The sequence below is a fragment of the Colobus angolensis genome, unplaced genomic scaffold, assembly GCF_000951035.1.
Source record: "Colobus angolensis palliatus isolate OR3802 unplaced genomic scaffold, Cang.pa_1.0 Scaffold17, whole genome shotgun sequence".
Taxonomy (NCBI): Eukaryota; Metazoa; Chordata; class Mammalia; order Primates; family Cercopithecidae; genus Colobus; species Colobus angolensis.
In genome coordinates, this window is record NW_012114821.1 from 11,719,132 (window position 1) to 11,740,560 (window position 21,429).

Genomic DNA, 21,429 nt, shown 5'->3' on the forward strand with positions numbered 1-21,429 from the left:
ACGTACAGTAAGAACTCAGCTAAAACTGAGCTGCTTTTGGTTCTTGGCTGCAAAGTGAAACAGCTGGATGACCTGGGGCTCCTTACTTGCCAAATCTGATCCTCTTTCCATAGAATCTACTAGGACATAGTAGTGTAGTCTTATATGAGTATAGCATTTTCTATTTTTCGAATATGTTCCCATACATTATTTGATCTATACAATAAACAACACTTTTGTTATTTCATCCAAAAACTCTTTATTGGCCCAGATGATATTCCCAGCCAAAGCTAAAAGTCTGGTGCATGTTAGAAGCTCTTCCTTGCTGGAAGACGCTGCTGCTGGAAGGGACAGTAGCTGATGCAAGTAGAACTCTCTGCCCCCCTCCTCCCATGCACACAAGCAGTTTGTAGATGCAGTGAACACCTTGACCCGAGTTTCAGAAACAGAAAAGCCCACAGGATGTGTCCAGGCAGACAAAAGGGCTCACCCCTTCTCTAGAATTCTATCAAAAACCAAGGGCGTCAGGCAAGAGGTCTCAGAGCAGGTCCAGAATCTCCTAAAAGGCTATTCATCTTTTCCTTCCCTTTCTAGTCGTTATTTTTCTTATTCTCTCTCCTCCTCCTTTTAAAAGCTGGTTTCTCTTCTACTTTTCTCATCTCTGAATATTTCTCCTTTTTCTCTCCCGAGTCCCTGAAGTCTTCCCAAACACCCTAGCTAGCCTCTAGGGCAGGTCTTCTTCCTGCTATGGGCAGGGACCTGGCACTGGAGAAACCCACCATCTACACAGTTGACTTACTACATGTCAAAGACAGTTCCAAAGGTTCTATGTGTACGAATTCACTAACTGATCACAACAGCTTTATCAGACAGACACTTCTTAGGTCAGTTCTCACCGACGAAGACACCGAGGCACAGAGCCACCTAGGCTGGGAGGTTCAGTCACTAGCCCAAGCTCACACATCCGTTGAGTGGCAGTGCAGAATTTGAACCAAGAAGTCTGGCCATGCGGGCCCTGGCCTGAATCCCTGCACTACAGCAGCCCTCTGATGAAACAAAGGCCGAGGGACTCTCCCCTTCCACTGCAAAAGGCTCATCTCTCTCCAGCTGGAGCAAGGGGCGCTGGAAGGATGCAATGACCCTAAAGCCAAACTGTGCCAACTGTGCCTCTTTCTTCTAACATTCCTCCGAAAAGTTGCGAAAGAGGTAGTCTCAGTAAGCGGCTAAGAACCGTAAAACCAGATTTACATGACTTGTGTACTGCATTTAGCATCAAAGCCCTGCACTCTGCCATTCAGTAAAATAAGTCTCCACCGCCCCCGCTTCCCTGTAAAAAAGGGAGGGCTAAATAACTGCAAGCTTAATCCGCAAACCCCAAGCCCCAGCCGCAGCCTGCGCATCTGGAAGGAAAAAGCGGTGGCAGGCCGGGGCCTGGACAAGGGCCGGCCGCAGCGCCTGGCTCTGTGGCTCTGTGGCTCTGAACGAGGTTCTGGCCGCAAAAGTCCTCCAGCCCACGCTCCTCCCTTCCCCCCTCCCTAAATCCCACCTCGAGTCCCGCGCCCTTAGAGGAAATGGGTGGCTCTGCCCGGTCGCCAGCAGGGGATCGGCCCCTTCTCCCCACCGTGCCCCCGACTCGAATTCTTCTGGGCACTGCCATCCTCTCGGTGCGTGCCCGTCTTCTTCCTGAAACGGACCCCAGTGGCTCCCGGCCCGCCCGGGCGCTCTTCCTTAGCCCCACCAGCTTGAGGGCGGCGTCCGGAGAGCGGGGGGCTCCTCTCGGGGCGCCGATCAGGTCCCCGCGCAGCCGCCGCCGCCTCCGGCGTCTCCCAGGCTCGGCCTCTGCCGAACCCGCTGCGGTCCACGTGGCTTGGCAGAGCTAAATTCGGCTTGCAGGAAGCCCGGAGCTAAGGGAAAGCCGAGCCGAGCGGGGGTGGGCGGGGCCGAACGGAGGCGCAGGGTCGGGAGGGGCGGGCACTGGGCGGAGGAAGGGGAGGGCCGCGCGCAGGGGAGGCGCTGGCTGGGCTCTGGAGCGCCCTGGCTCCCGGCCCCGGCCGGCCTGGGAAGGCGGCCCCTCTTTGGTCGCCCCGCCTTTCACTCGCGTTACACTCGGGGGAAGGTGTTCCTGAGCCCTCTCCCACCCTCACCCCGCCTCCTCGCTTCCCCGGCTCCAGCCTCCGCCGGCGGAACCCACTATGCCAGACAGTTTCGACACTTTGCAAAGACAAAGAGCCCTAGACCGGAGGGAGGAGGAGGAGGAGGAAGAAGAGGAGCGGAGAGAGAAGGAAGAGACGATGTAAGCTGGGAAGGGGGCGAGTGTCTGGGACACCCACACCCCTCTATTCTCCTCCGAACCCCTTCATGCCCAAATCCCGGAAACTCCAGCGTGTCTCCAGCCGTGGTGAGTGCGCGCGCGGAGGCGAACCCTGCTCGAGGTGCGCGGGGTCTGCGTCCGCCGGAGTTGGGGCTCGGGCAGTTTCCTGTGGATTTTCGGAGTGGAGGGTTGATTGTCTGGACCCGGGAACTGAAGGAATGGGGAGGGGACTAGGAGGGTGTGACTGCGGAGCTGGGACTGAAGACCCTAGGATTCGTAGTGAGACTCCTTCCTTAGCTGCGGCGACCACCCGGGGCTTGGGAGAGGAAGAAGGTCGGGGTGGAGAGTCGGGCTTAGGGGTCTTTGGCCGACACTGGAGGAGCTGCCTGGAGCTCTGCGGGGAACCTACGCCAAGTCCCGGGCAGCGATTCCCGAAAGCAACCCCAGTGACATTGCACCCGGCACCGGGCTGGAATCTCCCCCGCTGGGGCCGCCCGTGGGAGGAGATCTCGCTGGGTGGCCGGGCTCAGGCGCTCTCGAGCGGATTTGGGGTCACAGGCTGGGACACCGCGGAGGCCGCCAGTGTTTTGGAGGAGCGGCCGTGGGACAGTATCTGGATCGAGTCCCCCAATCCGCTGCGAGCAGGCGAAGACCTGGGAGGTGGGTAGCGCCCCGGGGACGCCTGCAGCGCACGCTGCTCCAGATTCTTATGGGGATCTGGGGGTGAAGTTGGCACCCGGAACAAGAGAGCTGAACGCGGCGTGGCGGACAGTGGGGGACGCGGGTGGGCCAAGGGGAGCACGGCCCGAGTAGTGTTAGTGGCAAACTCGAAACTCCGAATCCGCCCCAACCCCGTGAGGCGCCGCAGCTCCCGAGAAATAATCTGACAAAAGTTAGCAACTTGCCTGGGTCTATCGTGTATGTGACCTGCGTGGGGGCAGGGCCACCCCTTCTGGGAGCGCACGGGGACGGACAGCGGTGACACTGGGGCGAGGCACCCTGGTCAGGGTACAGTTAGTTTGAAATGGGGACGGTGGCGCAACTTTCCGCTCCTCCTTTCTCTGCGCGAGTGTTTAAGCGTGACCTTGCGGGAGGAAGCGCGGCTGAACTTGAGATGGGGGTTGAGCTTGCGCCCCGGCTTGGCACAGAGACTCCGGAGCGCGCCTTAGCCTGGCCTTGCAGCCAGGTCTCCCAGGAAGCGTGTGGGTATCGTCTGGCTCTGCTCGTCGTCTGGAGCCCTGACTCGCTCCTCCCTCCTACGCGAGGGTCCTCGCCGGTCGTACCACGCGCGGGGCTCGGTGGTGCATTCCGCGAGGGGACACGTGCGCGCCCAGAAGCGCGCTAGGGGGTGGGGGTTGGGCAGGTCACTGCGTCCCGTGGGCCGGGCGAGTCCCGCAGAGGGAGACAGCCGTGACCCTGGGGGCAGTGACTGGCTTGCCGTGTCCCTGCATCAGGCATTCGCCCAGCTTTCTCGTGATTGTTTCCGGGCACCCCTGGCCGCTCCCGACTTCTCCCCCTCGCGGGTCCCCAAGTCCTGCAAGTTGGCGACGAGCTGGTTCTCCAGGGAGACAGCGAGCGCCCACCCCCGCTCTGCGGCTGGGTGTGTGTAGTGAGAGGAAGAGATAGGAGGAGGAGGCGAGGCCGACTCGCCAACGAGGAAAACGGGGTGAGAGGGGAGCCTGGTTTTCCAGTAGTCGCCAGGGCGCCTGGCACCTCGTAGGTGCTAACGCTGTGTTCATTGACAAGGCCCCAAGGTGGAAGGGGCCGGGACGCCCCCTTCTTCCCTTCCAGTCTCTAAAATGGAGTTGAAATGTATCTGTCAAGCCCTTTGGGCTTCTAGACGTGCCTGGAGCACCTACTACGTGCGGGGCTCAACTTTACTATTCCTAGAAGCTGCGGGTGGAGCCTCCTGGTTTTCTTTCCCGGGCGCTGCCGAAGCGCCCGGAGGCTTCGAAAAGGCAAGGTGCACTGCCCCCTGCCGGCTGCTGTGGAAACTGCCGCTTGTCTCTGCGGTGGGGAAGGGGCGCCCAGTGCTGGAGTCCCTCACAGTGCCTTCCCGCACCTCCCTTTCCTGCCCCAAACATTAGGACCCCTGCCGGCTGTTTTCTGAAATCCCATGGTTGGCTGAAATGACTGACTAGAGTTTACCACTCCGTGCCCCCCCGCCTCTGCAAATGTCTGGGTACAGCATGGGGTCTCTTCTAGTCTCCCGTCTCTCTTACTTTGGTCGCCAGACTTAACCTCTCGGCGTCTCAGTTTCCATATCTGCAAAACGAGGCCAATAATACATTCTCCAAAATACGTTCTGCAGAATAGACAGCGTGTGGCTATAATACATGTAATTAAGTGAAGTGTGTATATATAGGTAGTTCATACTCTATATGTGTGTATGTGTGTACCTTGACTTCAGGTCTAGGGGAAAAAGTTCCACCGTACACTTTTTGCTAAATAAAGAATGAATAGAGGGCTCCTTCTCCTGCCTTTTCAAAATCCCACAAACCGTGAAATTTGCTTTCACTGCATTTTTCTGGGCCAGCATTTGCTGTTTGGGGTCCAATTGGGCAAGGCCAGGGCCTGGGCTTGAGCAGGGCCTTTGTCGCCTACCTCCCTGGCTGGGAGGCCACAGCACCCCACCCAGGGTGAGAGAGAAAAACAGGAAGTGTTGCTAGAAGTGATGGCAGAGGGTTTCTTAGGGAGTATGGAGTCTGTTCCTCGAAGCTCTGCAGCAGCAGGCGGAAACTGCCTTCTGAGCAGCTTTCCTGATGACTGTGGACAGGGCTGTGCTGCCCCACTTCCCTGGTGGCACTCACAGAATTGGCTGTCACTGATCTGGAAGCCCTTCTTATGGGGATGAAGTCGTCTGTGAGCGTGACAGGAAGGAGTCCTTCTAGGTCCTGGGTCTTTGGGGGTGAGGGAGATCTGTCTCCCCTCCCCACCAAGCAGCCCCCAAGCCAGGACACCACCCAAAGGCAGGCAGTTGACACTGCCCAAGGAGGAGCCCTCTCCCATGTGTGACTCTGAGCCTTCTGATCAGTTAACCTTACTTGAGTCAGTTCCTGTGTAGAAGGTTGCTGACTCAAAGGGTTTATATTTGGGTAGAGCTTTGGCCAGGGATCTAAACATTAACCCTCACTCTAGGCCCCTCCCACATCACAAAAAGCAACCAGGAAAGCAAAAAATAAAATCCACCAGTCATCTTGTAAAAGCTTTCCAGTGAGTTCTACATGCCTGTGTGCACACACTCCACAGGCCGATGGAAGAGCTGGCCCGGTCACAAAGAATTCTAGAATAAGACTTACATGCAGCTTCGTTCAGCTGTGTAGCCTGTGTGGAAACTTCAGCATCCCTGCTGGCACACCTGAGGAGCTGAGAGCTCTCTTCTGCTCTGATTTGGTCACAGGAGCCCAGACTGGGGCCCCGTGAGAGCCTGCATTTGAGTTCCAGTGGCAGCGCTGAGTTACTTTGCAACTAGGGTCTGGGTCTTAGTTTCACTCTCAAAATGAGAGGCTTGGCTGGGCGCACTGGCTCATGCCTGTAATCCCAGCACTTTGAGAGGCCGAGGTGGGTGGATCATTTGAGGTCAGAAGTTTGAGACCAGCTGGCCAACATGATGAAACCCTGCCTCTACTAAAAATACAAAAATTAGCCAGGCATAGTGGTGGGTGCCTGTAGTCCCAGCTACTCAGGAGGCTGAGGCAGGAGACTCGTTTGAACCCGGGAGGTGGAGATTGCAGTGAGCCGAAATTGTGCCATGGCACTCCAGCCTGGGCAACAGAGCGAGACTCCGTCTCAAAAAAAAAAAAAAAAAAAAAAAAGAGACTTTAGAGTTCTGCTGCCCGTCACTGTGGGTCCATTAAAAGCTTCTCTTTGTGAAGACAGCCACCACCTCATTTATGTTTGCTTCAGCCAGCATCACCCTCAAAACCCTCCTGGTATCACAGACAGCCCTGGCTTGGGGCAGCTGGACTGTCTACTACCCCATGCCAAGGGCATCTCCCCTCTCAAAGAATGGCCAGGACCATTCAGAGCCCACACTCCCCTGGCAAAGTCATTTTCTAGCAGTTCTCAACACTAGATTTTTGAAAGGAGTCTCAGAAGTTTCAGATTCTGAGGTCTGAAACCTGACAGAGCCAGGGTGCCATTTGTGGGGGCTCCCAAATGGTGCATATTGCAGAAAGAACCCCAGTAATCTCACCAGGGCCTGTTTTGCTTCCCATCTACAAGCTGAACATGACCTTAGAAATCGCTTTGGTCAACCCTTTCGCTTTAATGCAAAAATATCGAGGCTCAGAGGGGAAGTCAATGAACTATAAAATCTGGGGTTTTATTGTTTATTTGGTCTTGTTATTGGTGGTGGTTGGGTTGTTTTGATTTCAGTTGAGCCAACATTTACTGGGAACTTATTACCTTCCAGGAGCACCATGCAAAATGCTAAGATACAGAGAGGAAAGAATACTCGGTCCTTGTTCCTTGCTGTCCCAGAGGTCACAGTGCCCTGGGAAGGGGCACAAGGACATACCCAGTCAGGCTGCGTGTAGAAATACACAGGTGCTAAGCAAAATGGGAACGGAGAAGGGAAAAGGTCCCTCCACCTTAAGGGGCCCGCCGAAGGGTGTTCTAGAGATGGATGAGTCAGACTGTAAAAGAGCAAAGGTATCTTCTTGAATACATTCAATATCAAAGTGTCATGTACCCTGTGTGTGCAAAATAATAATAATAATAATAATAAAGTAAAATAAATAACAGATTGGCTGTAATCCTGTTCCACATGGTTCTGAAGAGGTAAGGGAATTGGGAATTTTAGAGGTTCAATGCTTTGGCCTCTTTTCCCTCCGTAGGTCCTGATCTCTGTTTTGTGTGGGAGGAATTGTTGCCTCGCAGCCAGGCTGCAAGTTTCTACACCACGAGAGCCTCCAAGCGTTGGAATGCCCGTGTATAAAACAGAGTGGCTGCTTTGCATTTGCCTTTAAAAAAAAAAATAAAATAGAGCTTAGTGCTTTATTTTTAATGCCCGTCCATATACTTTATCTCAGATTTTCGTAGCTGATTTGGGAGGGTGGGTTTAAATGGCATGGCAGGTGGCAGGTAGGAGAAAGCGCCCAGGTTTTCAGGGGGACGCTACTAGCCAGGCTGGCTGGGTGAGCTGGAGCAAGTCCCTGCATTTCCGTGAGCCAGGTTTGAGGTGCATGTGGGTGATCGCCCCCTGCAATGCAGGGGATGCAGGGGACGCCAGGAGGATTAAGGGAGAGGATTCTTGTGGGAGAGTTGTGTGTGCAGGAGTCCCAGAGCCTCCCTGACTCCAGTTGCATTAAGTCTGTTTATAAAAGAAAGTGATCGCATGGGGCACTCCTCAGGACAGAGCCTGCGGGAAATGGAGTTGTTGACTGAAGGCAGGAAGTTTTGGAAAACTCCTGGAAAAGCACTTTTGAAGTAGGAGGAGGCTGATTTTAAGGTAAGATGGTTTGTGAATGATCCGCCTGGAAGCAGCAAGGCCTAATGACTGTGTTGGGGCAGCATGCTCCTCTCATTCCTATGGGTTATGTCAAACTTCTGGCTTCTTTGTCCCTCGGGCAGGACACAGAATTACTCGTTAGGCAGAACCCTGGCCTAAGAAGCCACCCAAAGCACTGTTACCAGGAGCAGGGACACACGAGGGAGGTGGGGGGTAGCATAAGGTGGTTGAAGTGCCCAGCATCATGAACCCTGGCCAGCTGGTGGGAGCTCTTCCTGTGTGGCCTGGCTGGCCAGCAGAGATGGGACTTGTGTCAGAGTTCAAGGCACCTGCAGTGAACGCTATTGTGGTTCGTACCTGGGACAACTGTTAGAGGGGGCTCTGGAGTTGAGGTGTTTTCCACAGAGTCAGGGGAATCCCTGCAGGTTCCCCTGCAGGGAAACTGCTGGCCAAGGACACAGAACTCCTGGGCCCTGGCCCTGTCCCATCTGCTCCGGGCTGGGGACCTTGGGCACATTGTTTAACCTCTTTGACCCTTTGTTTCCTCAGCTGGGAGATGGTAGTATAAATTCCCACTCCCTCTATTACAGGAGAGTTAGGGGGACCCCACAAAATGAAGCACAGGAACTTGCCTTGTTGATAAGAATTTTAGCAGCGTCTACTTTTTATAGTTTCATGTATACCCAGTAGTGCCAAGTATTTTGAACATCTTATCATTCTGGGGTTCAGCAGGAAGCACTGAATGGAGGGTCTGAATAAAGGTGTGCCTACAGAGATGGTGCCCTGGTTCAGAGAAGTCAGCAAAGGATGCTCTAGCACCTGAGCCCAGTTACCACCCCCAGGAGAAGTGGCACGGCAGGGAATGGGCTAGGGGAACCTGGAGAGCATCGCAGTGGTTGCCAGAAGCCTCTGGAAGAGACAGACCACAGGCCCCCTCCTCAACTTGGCAGGACACGAGCCAGGCGGACCAATCCTACAACCTTGCTCTCCTCTGGCCTGCCCTGTGCAATTCTGTGGCACCAAGATCTGAGCCCACCCAACGGCCAAAGGCAGGGAGCTCCTTGATGGAGCCCCCCAGGTCAGGACAAGGTGGAGGTGGATTAGGAGCAGGCCTGGAGGGCAGATTGAGTAGACACACACACACACACACACACACACACACACACACAAACACACACACACGCACACAGAGCTGTCACCTCATTTGAATCTGCAACAGCCGGGGGTGGAGAGGGGGTGGAGAGGGGGTGGTCACGAGATTACCAGTTGGCAGGTAGGATGCCCAGGAACTGGAGGGTAACCCCCTTGCCTAAGGTCACACAGCTGGTGGGAGCCCACATTTTAACCCATTGTGTCTTATCAGCCCTGGTAAAGTAAGAACATCCATTGTAAGACATTGTGAAGACCTTTAAATTGTTATCAGTAGCATCTTAATGAGAAGCAGAATAGTTTAAGTGTTAAGGTTTGCCTGGGTTTCAGTCAGAGGTTTATTACTTCATGATCGAATTACTGACCTTTTCTATGTCTCAGCTTCCTCTTCTGTCATGAGGGCACACTTTGTACAGTTGATGTGAAAACGAAACAGGTTTATTCAGTAAAGGTCTCTCAACAAATGTTAGTTTTGATTCCTGAGAAGGTCGAGATTTAGACAGGGTGGTGCGGGGGTGAGTGGTACTCCAACATGGCCTTTTAACCTATTCAGCATTCAAATAATATGATTTGAATATTTGTAGGTTAGAAGTTTCTTTCTTCCAATTATTCTGACGATGTTTGGATCATTTCTTCTGACTGTGTGTGAGTGTGTGTGTGTGTGTGTGTGTGTGTGTGTGTGTGTATTTTCTCTTTAAAACACATGAAAGTGCCAAAGGACAGAATGACAAGAAATTTAAAGACCTAAATTGGCTTTATTATGATTCTAGAATTGAGCAACACTTTGTTCCACAAAACAGAATAAGTTTTCCAGTGAGCTGAGCAGAGGAGGTTGGCTTTATAAACAGGACTGAAGAAACCAGAAGCAACAAAGTGTGTATTCATTACATTTAGAGAGACCACTAGAAAAATAACTGATTAGTTAACATCCGGTTACTTTAGGCTGCAGAAGGATTAAAGCTGAGGGAACTTCATGGTCATACCAGTTGACAGTTTAATCCCGCCTATTTGGGAAATTGACTGTCTCCTGATTTCTCAGGAAGTGAGATGACAACTTAGTTTTGTCGATGGCTGTTATAAAACCTCGGTTCTTATCTCCTTAGTTTAAAAGAAATTAGACAAGAGACACACGGCAAAGGAGATGCAGCACGGAGCGGTCTATTGCAAAAGAGGCAGGGTATTCTGAAAGTCACATGCAGAACAGACAGTACACTCCGATTGAGGATTCAGGGCGGGATGTTCGTGAGGACGGGCCAGGGTTGACTTACTGGGGAGACTCCCTTGATGAGAGCCTTACACGGTTATTCACAAGGAGGCGGGAAGAGGCGCTACTAGTACGCATGTTCTGGGTGGTCCTCGGGGTGCACATGTGCGGCAGCCGTACATGCTTGCTCGTATGTCACATGCCTCATTAACATCTGAAATCTCCAACCAGGAGTGTGTTTTTTGCTATTATAATGAGCAAAGATTCAGTCTGAGGACAGGTAAAATCAAAATGTGCATCCTCTTACAGGGGAAATTCCTTACTGGAGCTAGCTTGGCTTGAACAAACTGGGCTACAGCGTGAATACTGTAGCTTCTCGTGTTGACCCTGAGGTTGCTGTGCCATGGTTGCCACATCTCGAGGACATGGTTCCCTTTTTGACTACCTATCCCCTCCTCAGTTTGGGTTTAGGGACCTGGAACTTTAGCGTGGGTAACTCCATTTTGATTTTCAGTGTGCCCTGTTGGGGCCTAGTGCAGAAACTTAATCCAAAACAATGGCCTTCTATAATTTTTATTAAACAAAGACTATCTAATCATGTATGATTCTATAGCCCTTAAGGGAGTATAAAATATGACTTAAAAATTACTTGCAATAATTCAGAAAGGTTGAGAAGAAAAGAACATTAGCTCCAAAGTATTTGGCAGAATTAAAAAGAGGGTTACAAATGACTTTTGGAAAGTATACACTGGAGTGTGCAAATAAAGTACTTTCTCTGAATTTCATTAGCTACATTAAAGAAAGAAAAGATCAAACCCAATAGATAGCACTGTCATAGATTTTGCTACATTAAAAAAAAATCCATTTGAATCCACAGTGAACTAAAACACCAGAGTAGCTAAAAAGTCCCTTCATGCATATTTGCTTAGCAGAGAGCTCTTGAGAAAAACCCAACCAGTAAACCCCAACCAAAGCAAACCCAGCTACTTTATCTAGCTGAGAGGGTGGAATGACTCCAAAATATTGTCTCAAGCTCAAAAAACCTAAAACAATTCCACATAAAAAACAAAAATCTATCTAATTGGGCATTTACCTTTTTGGAAATAAAAGGCCCGGTGGGGGGAAAAAAAAAAAAAAACAAAAAACCCTTTTGTTAGATCCTTAGAAGACTAGACTGGAGCCCAAAATAAATCCCCTGAATTTGGCCAAGTATTAAACGACTCTATTCTCCTTCCCTGCCTTTAATGCACTGGAGCCCTAACAAGGGCAAAGAACTCTCAGTGGTCAAGAGCTCAAACACCTGAACCAACCCAGCGACCTTCACAGACACCAGCATCTACAGCCCTGACCCGAGTTGGCCCTCAGTTCAGCTCTTCTGAGAGTCTTCCTGATTTTGCAGATAAAGATGTGGATTCAGGCCAGGCCCGGTGGCTCATGCCTGTAATCCCAGCCCTTCGGGAGGCCGAGGTGGCCAGATCACGAGATCAAGAGATCAAGACCACCCTGGCCAACGTGGTAAAACCCTGTCTCTACTAAAAGTACAAAAATTAGCTGGGCATGATGGTATGTGCCTATAGTCCCAGCTACTCGGGAGGCTGAGGTAGGAGAATCACTTGAACCCCGGAGGTGGAGGTTGCAGTGAGCCAAGATCCTGCCACTGCACTCCAACCTGGTGACAGAATGAGACTCTGTCTCAAAAAAAAAAAAAAAAAAAAAGATGTGGATTCAGAGGGGAGAAGTGACTTACTGGCGAATGTCACATGGGGCCCTGCCTCCAGATCTGTGTGTCTGAAATTATCATTTATACTTGGTGGGTCTTTCTTTTTTCTATTTTTATTTTTGGAGACAGGGTCTCGCTCTGTTGCCCAAGCTGGAGTGCAGTATGTGATCTTGGCTCACTGCAACTTCCGCCTGCTGAGCTCCCACCTCAGCCTCCTGAGTAGCTGGGACTACAGGTGTATGCCAGTGTGGATCACTCTTGGTGAAGGAATAAGCCCAGACCTTCACCAACCTTGCAGTTCTATCACACTCGTCCTTAGTTTACGCCTTTAGAGTCTCCATCAATCACCCTTCCCACTCTGAACTGTAGAGGGGTACACAGCGCAGTGAGGTGACTTGATCAACATCTGCTCGAGTGTCTGGGAAATGGCAGATCTAGGCCTCCAGCCCTGGTAGAGCTACCTCACTTCATTCCCAGCACCCCAGTATCTTATAGCCTCCACCTCACCCCCGTGCTCCCTCCTTGACTGAGTGTGAGAACAGTGGCAAAAACAACAACATAAATCTAAGTCTCTACATCCTCATTAGATCCTAGAGTCAGCTGATGGAGCCCAAATTATCATCACAACAACATAACGTAACACAACCACCGCAACCACCATTTACAGTTCATGTGAAATAGGAGTGAACCGGCACCAGAAGCTCATTTGGCCAAGAACCAGCTTTAGCATTAGGAAGTCAGAGAGCTCAGTTGCTATCTGTGAGACAGGGAAGGCAGTGGAGGGTTCTGATGGTGAGACCCGGGTACGGGTGTCTCAGTGGAACCTCCAGAAAGCTCAAGGAGTTTACAGCACTCAGAGACGTGTAGTTGGGTGGTTTGCCCATGATGTAGTTATTTTGCATGTAAATCCTGTTCTTGCAGAGGTGGAAATCAGCTTCTAAGGAGATGGAATCAAAGTCAAGCAACAGAGGCCAGAGGGGAGTAAAGTCCTGCAGACAGTTTGGTGACAGAGGATCTTGCTTGCGTATTTTTTGGGGCAAACTGATGAACTGGCAGCAAGCAAAAAGATGGCTCTGGGCAAACCTTGAGTAAGGCTTCACAGAAAATAATTTCAATTGATTGTATTTTCTAGAAAACTTTAAGAGTTTATGCATTCTACGTGACAGGCTGTCTGGGTGCTGTCTGCCCTCCGCCTGGGCTGGGCTGGATTGCCTACTTTACTTCATTAGAGTTTCTCACTCATTTAATATGGGAGCCTAGTCTTTACAGTGACTGTAAAGTGTATGTTTCCACTTTTTCCCTAATCCCAGTTTATAGGTGTGGAAACCAAGGTTTACAGAGGTTAAGTCACTTAACAGAGGTCACTTAGCTAGAAAGTGGCAGAACCAGATTTATAAGCGCACCATTTCTTTCCGAAGCCTGAGACCTCAGGCCCTGTGCAATGTAATTCCCAGGTCATCCTATATCCCTGGCTCAGTGGGGACCCTGGAAGGGAAGGGCAGCTTCTCTAAGGTTCAGATAGGAAACTGGTCACACCAGCTGCCTGGCCCCTAGCCCAGGCCATGAGATGTGCTGTGACCACATGTGTCCTCTGGTGACCATGAACCTATGCCCTGTAATATCCTTCTGGGCAGGAGTTTCTGACTTTTCTCCACCTAGTGCTTTCCAGGTCTCACACCGGCAGCTTTATTCTCCCAAAGGCTGAGGCTCTGAGTCTTCTCCCCGATTCACCATCACTGGGGTGGGTCTGTGGGTTTATTTAGCCTGTTACAGACTGGCTTTTTTTTCCTGTAAGCTGCTAAATTCGTCATAATGTATTACACAGCAATAGATAATACACATGAAATGCAAATATTTTTTTCTGTTGTAAGTTGTCATGCTGATGGGAGTGATGGTATTTCAGTGTGTTTTTTTTTTAATAAAACTGACATCTAGTAATACATATTTACATATTTACAGGGTACATAGTGAGTTTCCATACATGCAATGTAGAGTGATCAAATCAAGGTAATTTGCATATCCATCACATCACACATTCATCATTTGTGTTGGGAATGTTCAAAATCCTCTGTTCTAGCTATTTGAAAATATATTATAAATTCTTGTTAACTGTAGCCACCCTGCAGTGCCACAGAACACTAGAACCTAGTCCTCCTATCTGCACTTTTGTACCCTTTTAACTGCTCCACGTCTGTCCTTGCATGGCTGCTTGCAAGAACTCATCTTTGTGGCTTGTTGGTATAGAGTGAATTCAAGGAGCCCCAAGGTGCCTGGGGATTGAGGGAGGCAGTGAGCCACTTTGAGCCTGCTGGGGGGTTGGAGAAAGGACTGAGCAAGAAGGCTGAGTGTAAAGTTTTCCATCAGGCATGTAAACTTAGCCAGCTCCTTAGCTAGATGGGAGCCTCTTGGAGGCAGCCTGCTTCACGTAAAAGGAATGGTCAGCGTCGCTGTTGCAACCTTGGAAAATTCCCTTTTAATAACATCTTCACAATGGAGAGAAAGGTTTGTTGTCGTTCTTCTTACTTGAAAACGCTGTTAATTCTACCACCTGGTGGAGAGTTTGATGAATAAAGACCGTTGCTCAGGAAACATGTTAGCTGCCACGAACAGGAATGTCTTTGTGAGGTGTATTACTGGTTGTTTCTAAAGCATAATCTTACGTTTTAAAATTCAGTCTTTTGGCAAAAAAAGAAAATTAAAATGAAGGGGAGAGATTAGGCAGACAGTACCATTGTTCTTTCTTTCACCGCCTGATAGAGGCTTCGAATGGAAAACACGCCTTTCAGAATGCGTTGAGGAATTGGTTCCAACCTAAGGCCTGCTGCTATTTTTCTGTTTCTCCCTGCGACCTGGAACAAACTGAGCTCAGCAAACATGATCCTCGGACCACAGTAAGTCCTCACTTAATGACATTGATAGGTCCTTGGAAATCGTGAGTTTAAGGGAAACAACATCAAAAACCTGATTTCACCATAGGGTAATTGATATAAACCAGAGTTCAGTTTCTCTGGTGTATTTCTGTTCATAAAAACATCACCAGACTTCTAAATGAAGGCCCCAAACAGCATCACAGGTAGCCACAGCCTGTCCCAGTGGCTTAGGACGTGCACACACACACACACAAAACCACACTCTCTCACCCTGGGACCATATAAACACATCAGTTCACCTGACATGCACAGCTTTTTTTGGGATGTGGGAAACCGGAGTACCTGGAGAAGACCTACAAGGACAAGGGGAAAACTTGCAAGCTCCACATACACAGTGGTCCCGGCCAGGAATCCATCTTCTTCTCATCAATGTTATAATGAAATGATGTTGAATGAAATGGCATTATTGGAAGACCTGCGGTATAGGATTTTATACGTTAAACTGATATTTATGCAATGTCAGAAATCCAAATAAGGAGAAAAAAATATACTGGCTGTGGAGACAGTTCTGAATATCAGAATATTTCTGCATTGTCAGGAACCTGCCCCAGATGGAGTAAAGGAGGTTTTCTCTTTTTCTCTGAGCCATGGTGTCATTAACTTTAGTCACCATTATTTGTGGGAGGGCGGGGGTATGGTATGTTGGTTGAATCATTAGTTACAGAGGTTGCACACTTTAATAGTGTCAAAGAATTATAAAATCTTAGCATTTGCAAAGAGCCTTAGCAGTGACCTTGTTCAACCTTCTTCAATCTACTGAGTCATTCATTGATTCCTTGGTTTACTCAATAAATGTATTAGCTCTGCCACTGCCTAACTGCGTGTCCTTCAGCAAGTTGCTGAACCTCCCTGTACTTCCCTTTCCTCATCCATAAAATCTGGATAATAATAGTACCTACCTCCCAGGAGGTAGTAAATAAACATTCAATGAGTTAACACTTGGACCATGCTCAGAAGAGTCCTTGTTAAAGATATGCTGTGGGCAGTGTATCATCGTCATCAATTATATATTCTTGTTCCACCTCCCTCGAGCAGCGGTTTTCCTCACTGAGACTCTACCTCATGGTTATCCTGTACCTGCTTGATCACTCCCTGTGGTAGGGAGCTCTCTGCCTCACACATGGCGTTTTGACATCTGGGCAGCTTTGTGATTTAGAAGGCTCTTTCTCATTCAAAGCTTCCAACCAAAGAGAGCTTCCTAGAGCAAGTGGCAGAGTGGTGCTCTCAGGAGCTATCTGAATTTAAGGATGGGAAAGTTGGGCTCTGAAGCTAGGGTATCAGAGGCAGAAGAGACATACCTAAGATTTTAGCCATGAGAGGGACCTCAAGACCCCAGCCTCGGGAGGCTGATTCAGGAGAATGGTGTAAACCCAGGAGGCGGAGCTTGCAGTGAGCTGAGATCCAGCCACTGCACTCTAGCCTGGGCGACAGAGCGAGACTCCGTCTCAAAAAAAAAAAAAAAAAAAAAAAAAACCAGCCTCTTTCTTTTTTTTTTTTTTTTTTTTTTAGGCAGAGTCTCACTCTGTTGCCCAGGCTGGAGTGCAGTGGCACAATCTCAGCTCACTGCAACCTCTGCCTCCTGGGTTCAAGCGATTCTCCTGCCTCAGTCTCCTGAGCTCATTACAACCTCCACCTTCTGGATTCAAGCGATTTTTCTGCCTCAGCCTCCTGAGTAGCTGGGATTACAGGCATGCGCCACCACACCCGGCTAAGTTTTGTATTTTTAGTAGAGATGGAGTTTCACCATGTTGGTCAGGCTGGTCTCAAACTCCTGACCTCGTGATCCACCTGCCTCGGCCTCCCAAAGTGCTGGGATTACAGGTGTGAGTCAGACCCTGGCCTCTTTATTTTACAGCTGAGAAGACAGCCCAGATGGGGCCTAGCTGGTGCAATGGCTCAGCCCATCATTAGGCAGAACCTGGATGGGAGGCCAGCCCATGGGGTGATACTGCCAAGGCCTGCATTACCTCTCAGTTCTCCTTTCATCTTGGGCTGCTCAGGATGCCCCAGAGAACATGCTCCTGTGCCCTCCTGCACTTGAACAGGCAGGAAGAGCAGCTGGACTGTGGGTACCTGGCATCCTATGAGGACCCCATTGTGCCAGGCCTTGGTTGGCTAGATGATTTCCACTGTGTTTACACTGCACAGTCTCCTCTCGCCCTTTAGACCTCCCTGTGAGCAAGTTTGTATTGTCTCTTGTGAATTCTGGCATCTGCCTTCCCTCTTTTTCTTCCTGAGGTTCTGCCTAGGAAATACCACATACTGGTCATTCTAGACCCATTTGCTGTCTAATCAGGCTCTGAGCTCACGAGTGCCATCAGTGTTTTACAGCTGAGAAGGCAGGCTCGCTGAAGTTGGCCATTGCCTGAAGGTCCCCCAGGTTGGGAGGGTCAAGTTGGGGGGTTGTCACACACCCCTTTCCACAATGTCACAATGTTTCCTTCTAACACACCCATGCACATCGTAAAAGGCTCGAGACCCAGTGTATCTGGTCTCCCTGCCTGCATTAATAGCACCGCTGCCAACCTCCCTCCCACTTCCCTCCACTTAGTTTTATCATCCAAGAGGCCAAAAGAACAAAATGTCCCCCCTCCACCACACCGTATTTCAAAGGGCTATAAATAGGACAGTTAGTGGTGGCACTCCGGGTCACATTTGCCAGGGACAGACTTTATATGATGTCAGCCGTGTCCTTGGGTCCAAGGTTTCCATGGCTAATAGTTTTCATTCTCCCTTCTCTTCCTTCCTGTTTTCGTTCCTTCTTTTTCTCCCTCCCTTTCTTCTTTTTTTCCTTCATCTTAAAAATCTTGTTCAAAGGACATAGCTATGTAGCCTTCATCAGCTGAGGTTACATAGAAGGCAAACCGGTCCGTGTTTCACAATTCCTCCCAGATCCGAGAAAGGAACGCAACTCTGAACAGACAGAACAATACATTCTGGGCCAGAGGACAGCTGTACAGCCTGCCAGCATCTAACTCCTCTGAAAGCAAATTCAGTCCACCCAAGAGCAAGGCCAAGGGGCTGTCTCCTGTCCAGGAGGCCCAGGCCAGGGGGAGAAGACAGGCTCTGGAGTCACCAGGCCCGCTGTTGATCAGTGGTGAGATCTGGGGCAAGTGACTTCCACGTCCGAGCTTAGTGTCACCCCTTATGCTCTGGGGGTGACACCAACTCATCTTCCTGAGTGAGAGTTGAGATTTATAAAAAAAAACAGGCCAGGCATGGTGGCTCACGCCTGTAATCCCAGCACTTTGGGAGGCTGTGACTGGCGGATCATGAGGTCAGGAGATCGAGACCATCCTGGCCAACATGGTGAAACCCCACCTCTACTAAAAATACAAAAATATTAGCTGAATATGGTGGTGTGTGCCTGTAATTCCAGGTGCTCAGGAGGCTGAGGCATGAGAATCGCTTGAATCCAGGAGGCGGAGGTTGCAGTGAGCCGAGATCGTGACACTGCACTCTGCCCTGGCGACAGAACAAGACTCTAACTCAAACAAAAAAAAACAGAAAGAAAAAGAAAAGAAAAAAAAAACCAAGTAGATGGCTGGACCAGCACTTGGGAGGAAAGTAGGTGTTCAGTTAGAGTTTCTCCAATCTGAATCAGACTGGCAGTAGCAGGTGTGGAGAGGAGGAGGAGGTGGTGGCCCAGGAGAAGGTACCCTCGCTCACTCATGCTGACCTGGTCATGGGCAGTCAGTGCGGTCCTAGCCTTCTTGACATCCTCAGTCCCTTCGGAAAGGGGCCATCTCCTTTGATTCATAGTTCTCACTCTCCAGCCTTCAGCCCCTCATCTGCCTACACCCCTACATCCCACTGTCGAGTGTAGAATTTTGGAACGCCGTTGTCAGAGGGTCACTGGAATGGATCCACCCCCACCGCTGCAGTGTAAACGTGGTTCATTCATGTCATCTGCTGCAAGGGAACATGGGATTGGGGCAGCCAGAGAGCAGCAGATGGTCATGTGCATTCAGATGTCTTCCAGAGTAGCCTGGTGACTTTGGGCAGGTGATTGCAGACTCTGGAAAATGCGTCTAGAATTTGACTCATGCTCATGGTTGCAAAATTAAACTTTGGAAAAGTGCCTGGTACATAGTAGGAGCTCAACAATAAGGAGCAGTCCTATTCCCTAAAGACAGAAACCCTCCATCTTTGATGAGACTCAGAAGCTGCTGTACAGCCCTGATTGGGTGGATCTTGTCGAAGGGCCCCAGTTTCAGGGGCTCAGTGCATGGAGTCTGCAGAAGCAGTAAGGCCCCAGACACCTCCCTGTACTCTTCTCCCGTGTGTCTCTTGCTCCTGGCCCTCTTAGCACCCTGCTCACTGGATCCTTCTGGACCCTCACTGTGGGGCCTCTTAGATTTTCCCAACCTATGTTGCAAACTTTGTTCTAGGAACCGGGTGTCCAGGCTGTTGGCCATCTCTAATTTAGTCCCAAGATAGATCCCCGAAGATGGCACAGGTTGCATGTGGACCTTTTCACTGCACGATCCTAATCACAGCTAATGTTTTCTGAGTGTTCCATGCTTTACTAAGTGCCCTCAGATGATGATAACAGAAAGGAGACTCACTACTACTTCTCAACAAGCATACCAGGCACTGTTCTGAGCTCCTGTGTACATTTTCTAATTCATTCTCATAACCCTATGAGGTCAGGGACTTTTATTATCCCCATCACCAAAAGAGGAGACACATGTACTGAGTGATGAGATAACTTGTCCAAGACCCTGGTCAGTCGATGGCATAGCCGTTGGCCAAGTCATTATTGTGTTTGTCCCTTATGAACAGCAGGCAAAGTGAATCGCTCTTCCTCATCTGTCCTCTTCATGACCATCATCATCAGCATTTCCACATTACAGATGAGGAAACTGAGGCTTCCAGAGGCACATGGGCAAGGCTGGTGAAACAGGAGCTGGGATCTAGGGGTTTGGATGCTGGGGTACAGGAACTCACCCTGGGGTTGAAGGTGGAGAGAGCCAGAAGTTGGTTGTCTCAGTTCTGCTCATGTTCTGGCCCCACTGAATCTGCTCACAGCCCATGTGGTGCTAAGAGCTGTTAACAGCAGAGCAGAGTGGAGCAGGGAGGGCTTTTTATGCAAACAGGGGGGTCATGAACTGGTGTGCGCAGGGGGTTGGATAGTGTGTGCTTCAAGGTCATGTCAATCCTGGCGCCGTCTCTGCATTTGAACTCAATATCCCTTTGAGCACAAAGGGATATTGTGTTCAAAACAGACCTGGCTTTGAGTCTCATCTCTGCCAATTTCTAGCCGTGTGGCCCTGGGCAAATTATACTCTTTCAGAATCTTAATTTCTACATCTGTGAAATGGGGGTAAAACTACCAGCCCCAGAGGACTGCTGTGAAGCTTGAAAGAAATCATGCACATGAGATGCCTTGCATGCTATTGGCCTCATTGTCTGTATTCAACCCATGGTTGCTATTGTTGATGATAATAGCTCTTCCAGCAAAGCAGCCAGACCTCAGTGGTTAGGCTTCAAATTCAGAAAGGCACTTCATTATGAGGGATCCCGTGTGTTGAGCCCCTTTCAGAGGGAGAGGTTAAAAGTGAGAACAGCTTTCCCAGTCTAACAAGTGCATGCGCTTCCTGCCCAAAGTTCTTCTCACTCTTACTTTCAGATCAGCCGAGCTGGCCTCCAGAATCCCTGGGTCTCCGCAGAGGGAGGTGCCACCGCACCCAAAGGGGACCCACCCTTTGAGCTTCCCTGCTCAGTTTGCTTACACGCTGGCATGAGCCGTGTCATTCCTGGTTCACACACCCAGAATTTCTACCCGTAAACCTGGTTCTCATTATGCAGCCCAGCCAACATCTCTGCTGAGGGCCTTCCAGCACTCACACCACATGCTTCTAGGTCCTCTCACTATTCCTCACTCCGCTTCTGTGTCTGCTTTTGCACTTTCCTACTTCTGGGACAACTGTCCCGTTTGCGAACTGATCTGGCTAAACTGTCTTCGTCTTGATCTCATTCTCCGTCAGTGTCATGTCCTGGATGGGAATCTAGATTAAGAAACCACTTACTTGCACATTCATGAGCCTGCCCAGGACACAGAGTGGTCCCGAACACAGAGCCTGCCCTGGACACACAGGCTGATGGTCCTGTGTTCTCTCTCCCCATGCAGTGGGCTTTTCTAGAGCAGAGCCCAAAGTGTACTGTTGTCCCCAGCAGGGCAGAACACAGTGCTTGGCACAGCCCAGGCCAAGGCTCAGTAAATGCTGATGGAAAGTAAACTGTGTTAGTCCCAGACTTTACACTACCTAGAGTTAGGAATGAGTTAATCATTCAGGCTCCAACCTTTATCAGTCTTATGACCTTCAGCAAGTTACTTAATCTTCTCAAGCCCCCATTTACTCACCTTCAAAATGATGAAAATCATAGTACACACATCCAAGGACCATTGTGAAGATTAACTGAGCTTTTGAGTATAAAGGGCTTAGTTTAGCAAATGCCCATAAGTACTTAAAAAATGTTATCTGTTATGCTAGTTTAAGTGTTACCTGTTATTGCTACTACTAGTATCAAAGTGATTTCTTGTTGTTCTGTATTCACTTACTTCTTAGCAGAGCCCTGCAAAGCAGTTGAAGCAGAGACAGTTCCGTTTTACCATGAGTAAAGTAAAACTCAGAGAAAGGCTTGCTTTCTCTTTCTTTCCTTTCCTTCCTTCCTCCCTCC

General features: G+C 49.9%; 1 protein-coding gene across 1 annotated transcript in view; it reads left to right on the plus strand.

Moving 5' to 3' along the window:
- The first annotated feature begins 1,401 nt into the window (after nt 1–1,401).
- The window catches only part of ST3GAL1 (ST3 beta-galactoside alpha-2,3-sialyltransferase 1), a 122,472-nt gene continuing 102,444 nt past the window's right edge, over nt 1,402–21,429 (plus strand). Inside the window, exon 1 of the mRNA XM_011938142.1 lies at nt 1,402–2,377. The gene's annotated coding sequence lies outside the window, so the exon portion shown is untranslated. The remainder of the gene's footprint in view (nt 2,378–21,429) is intronic.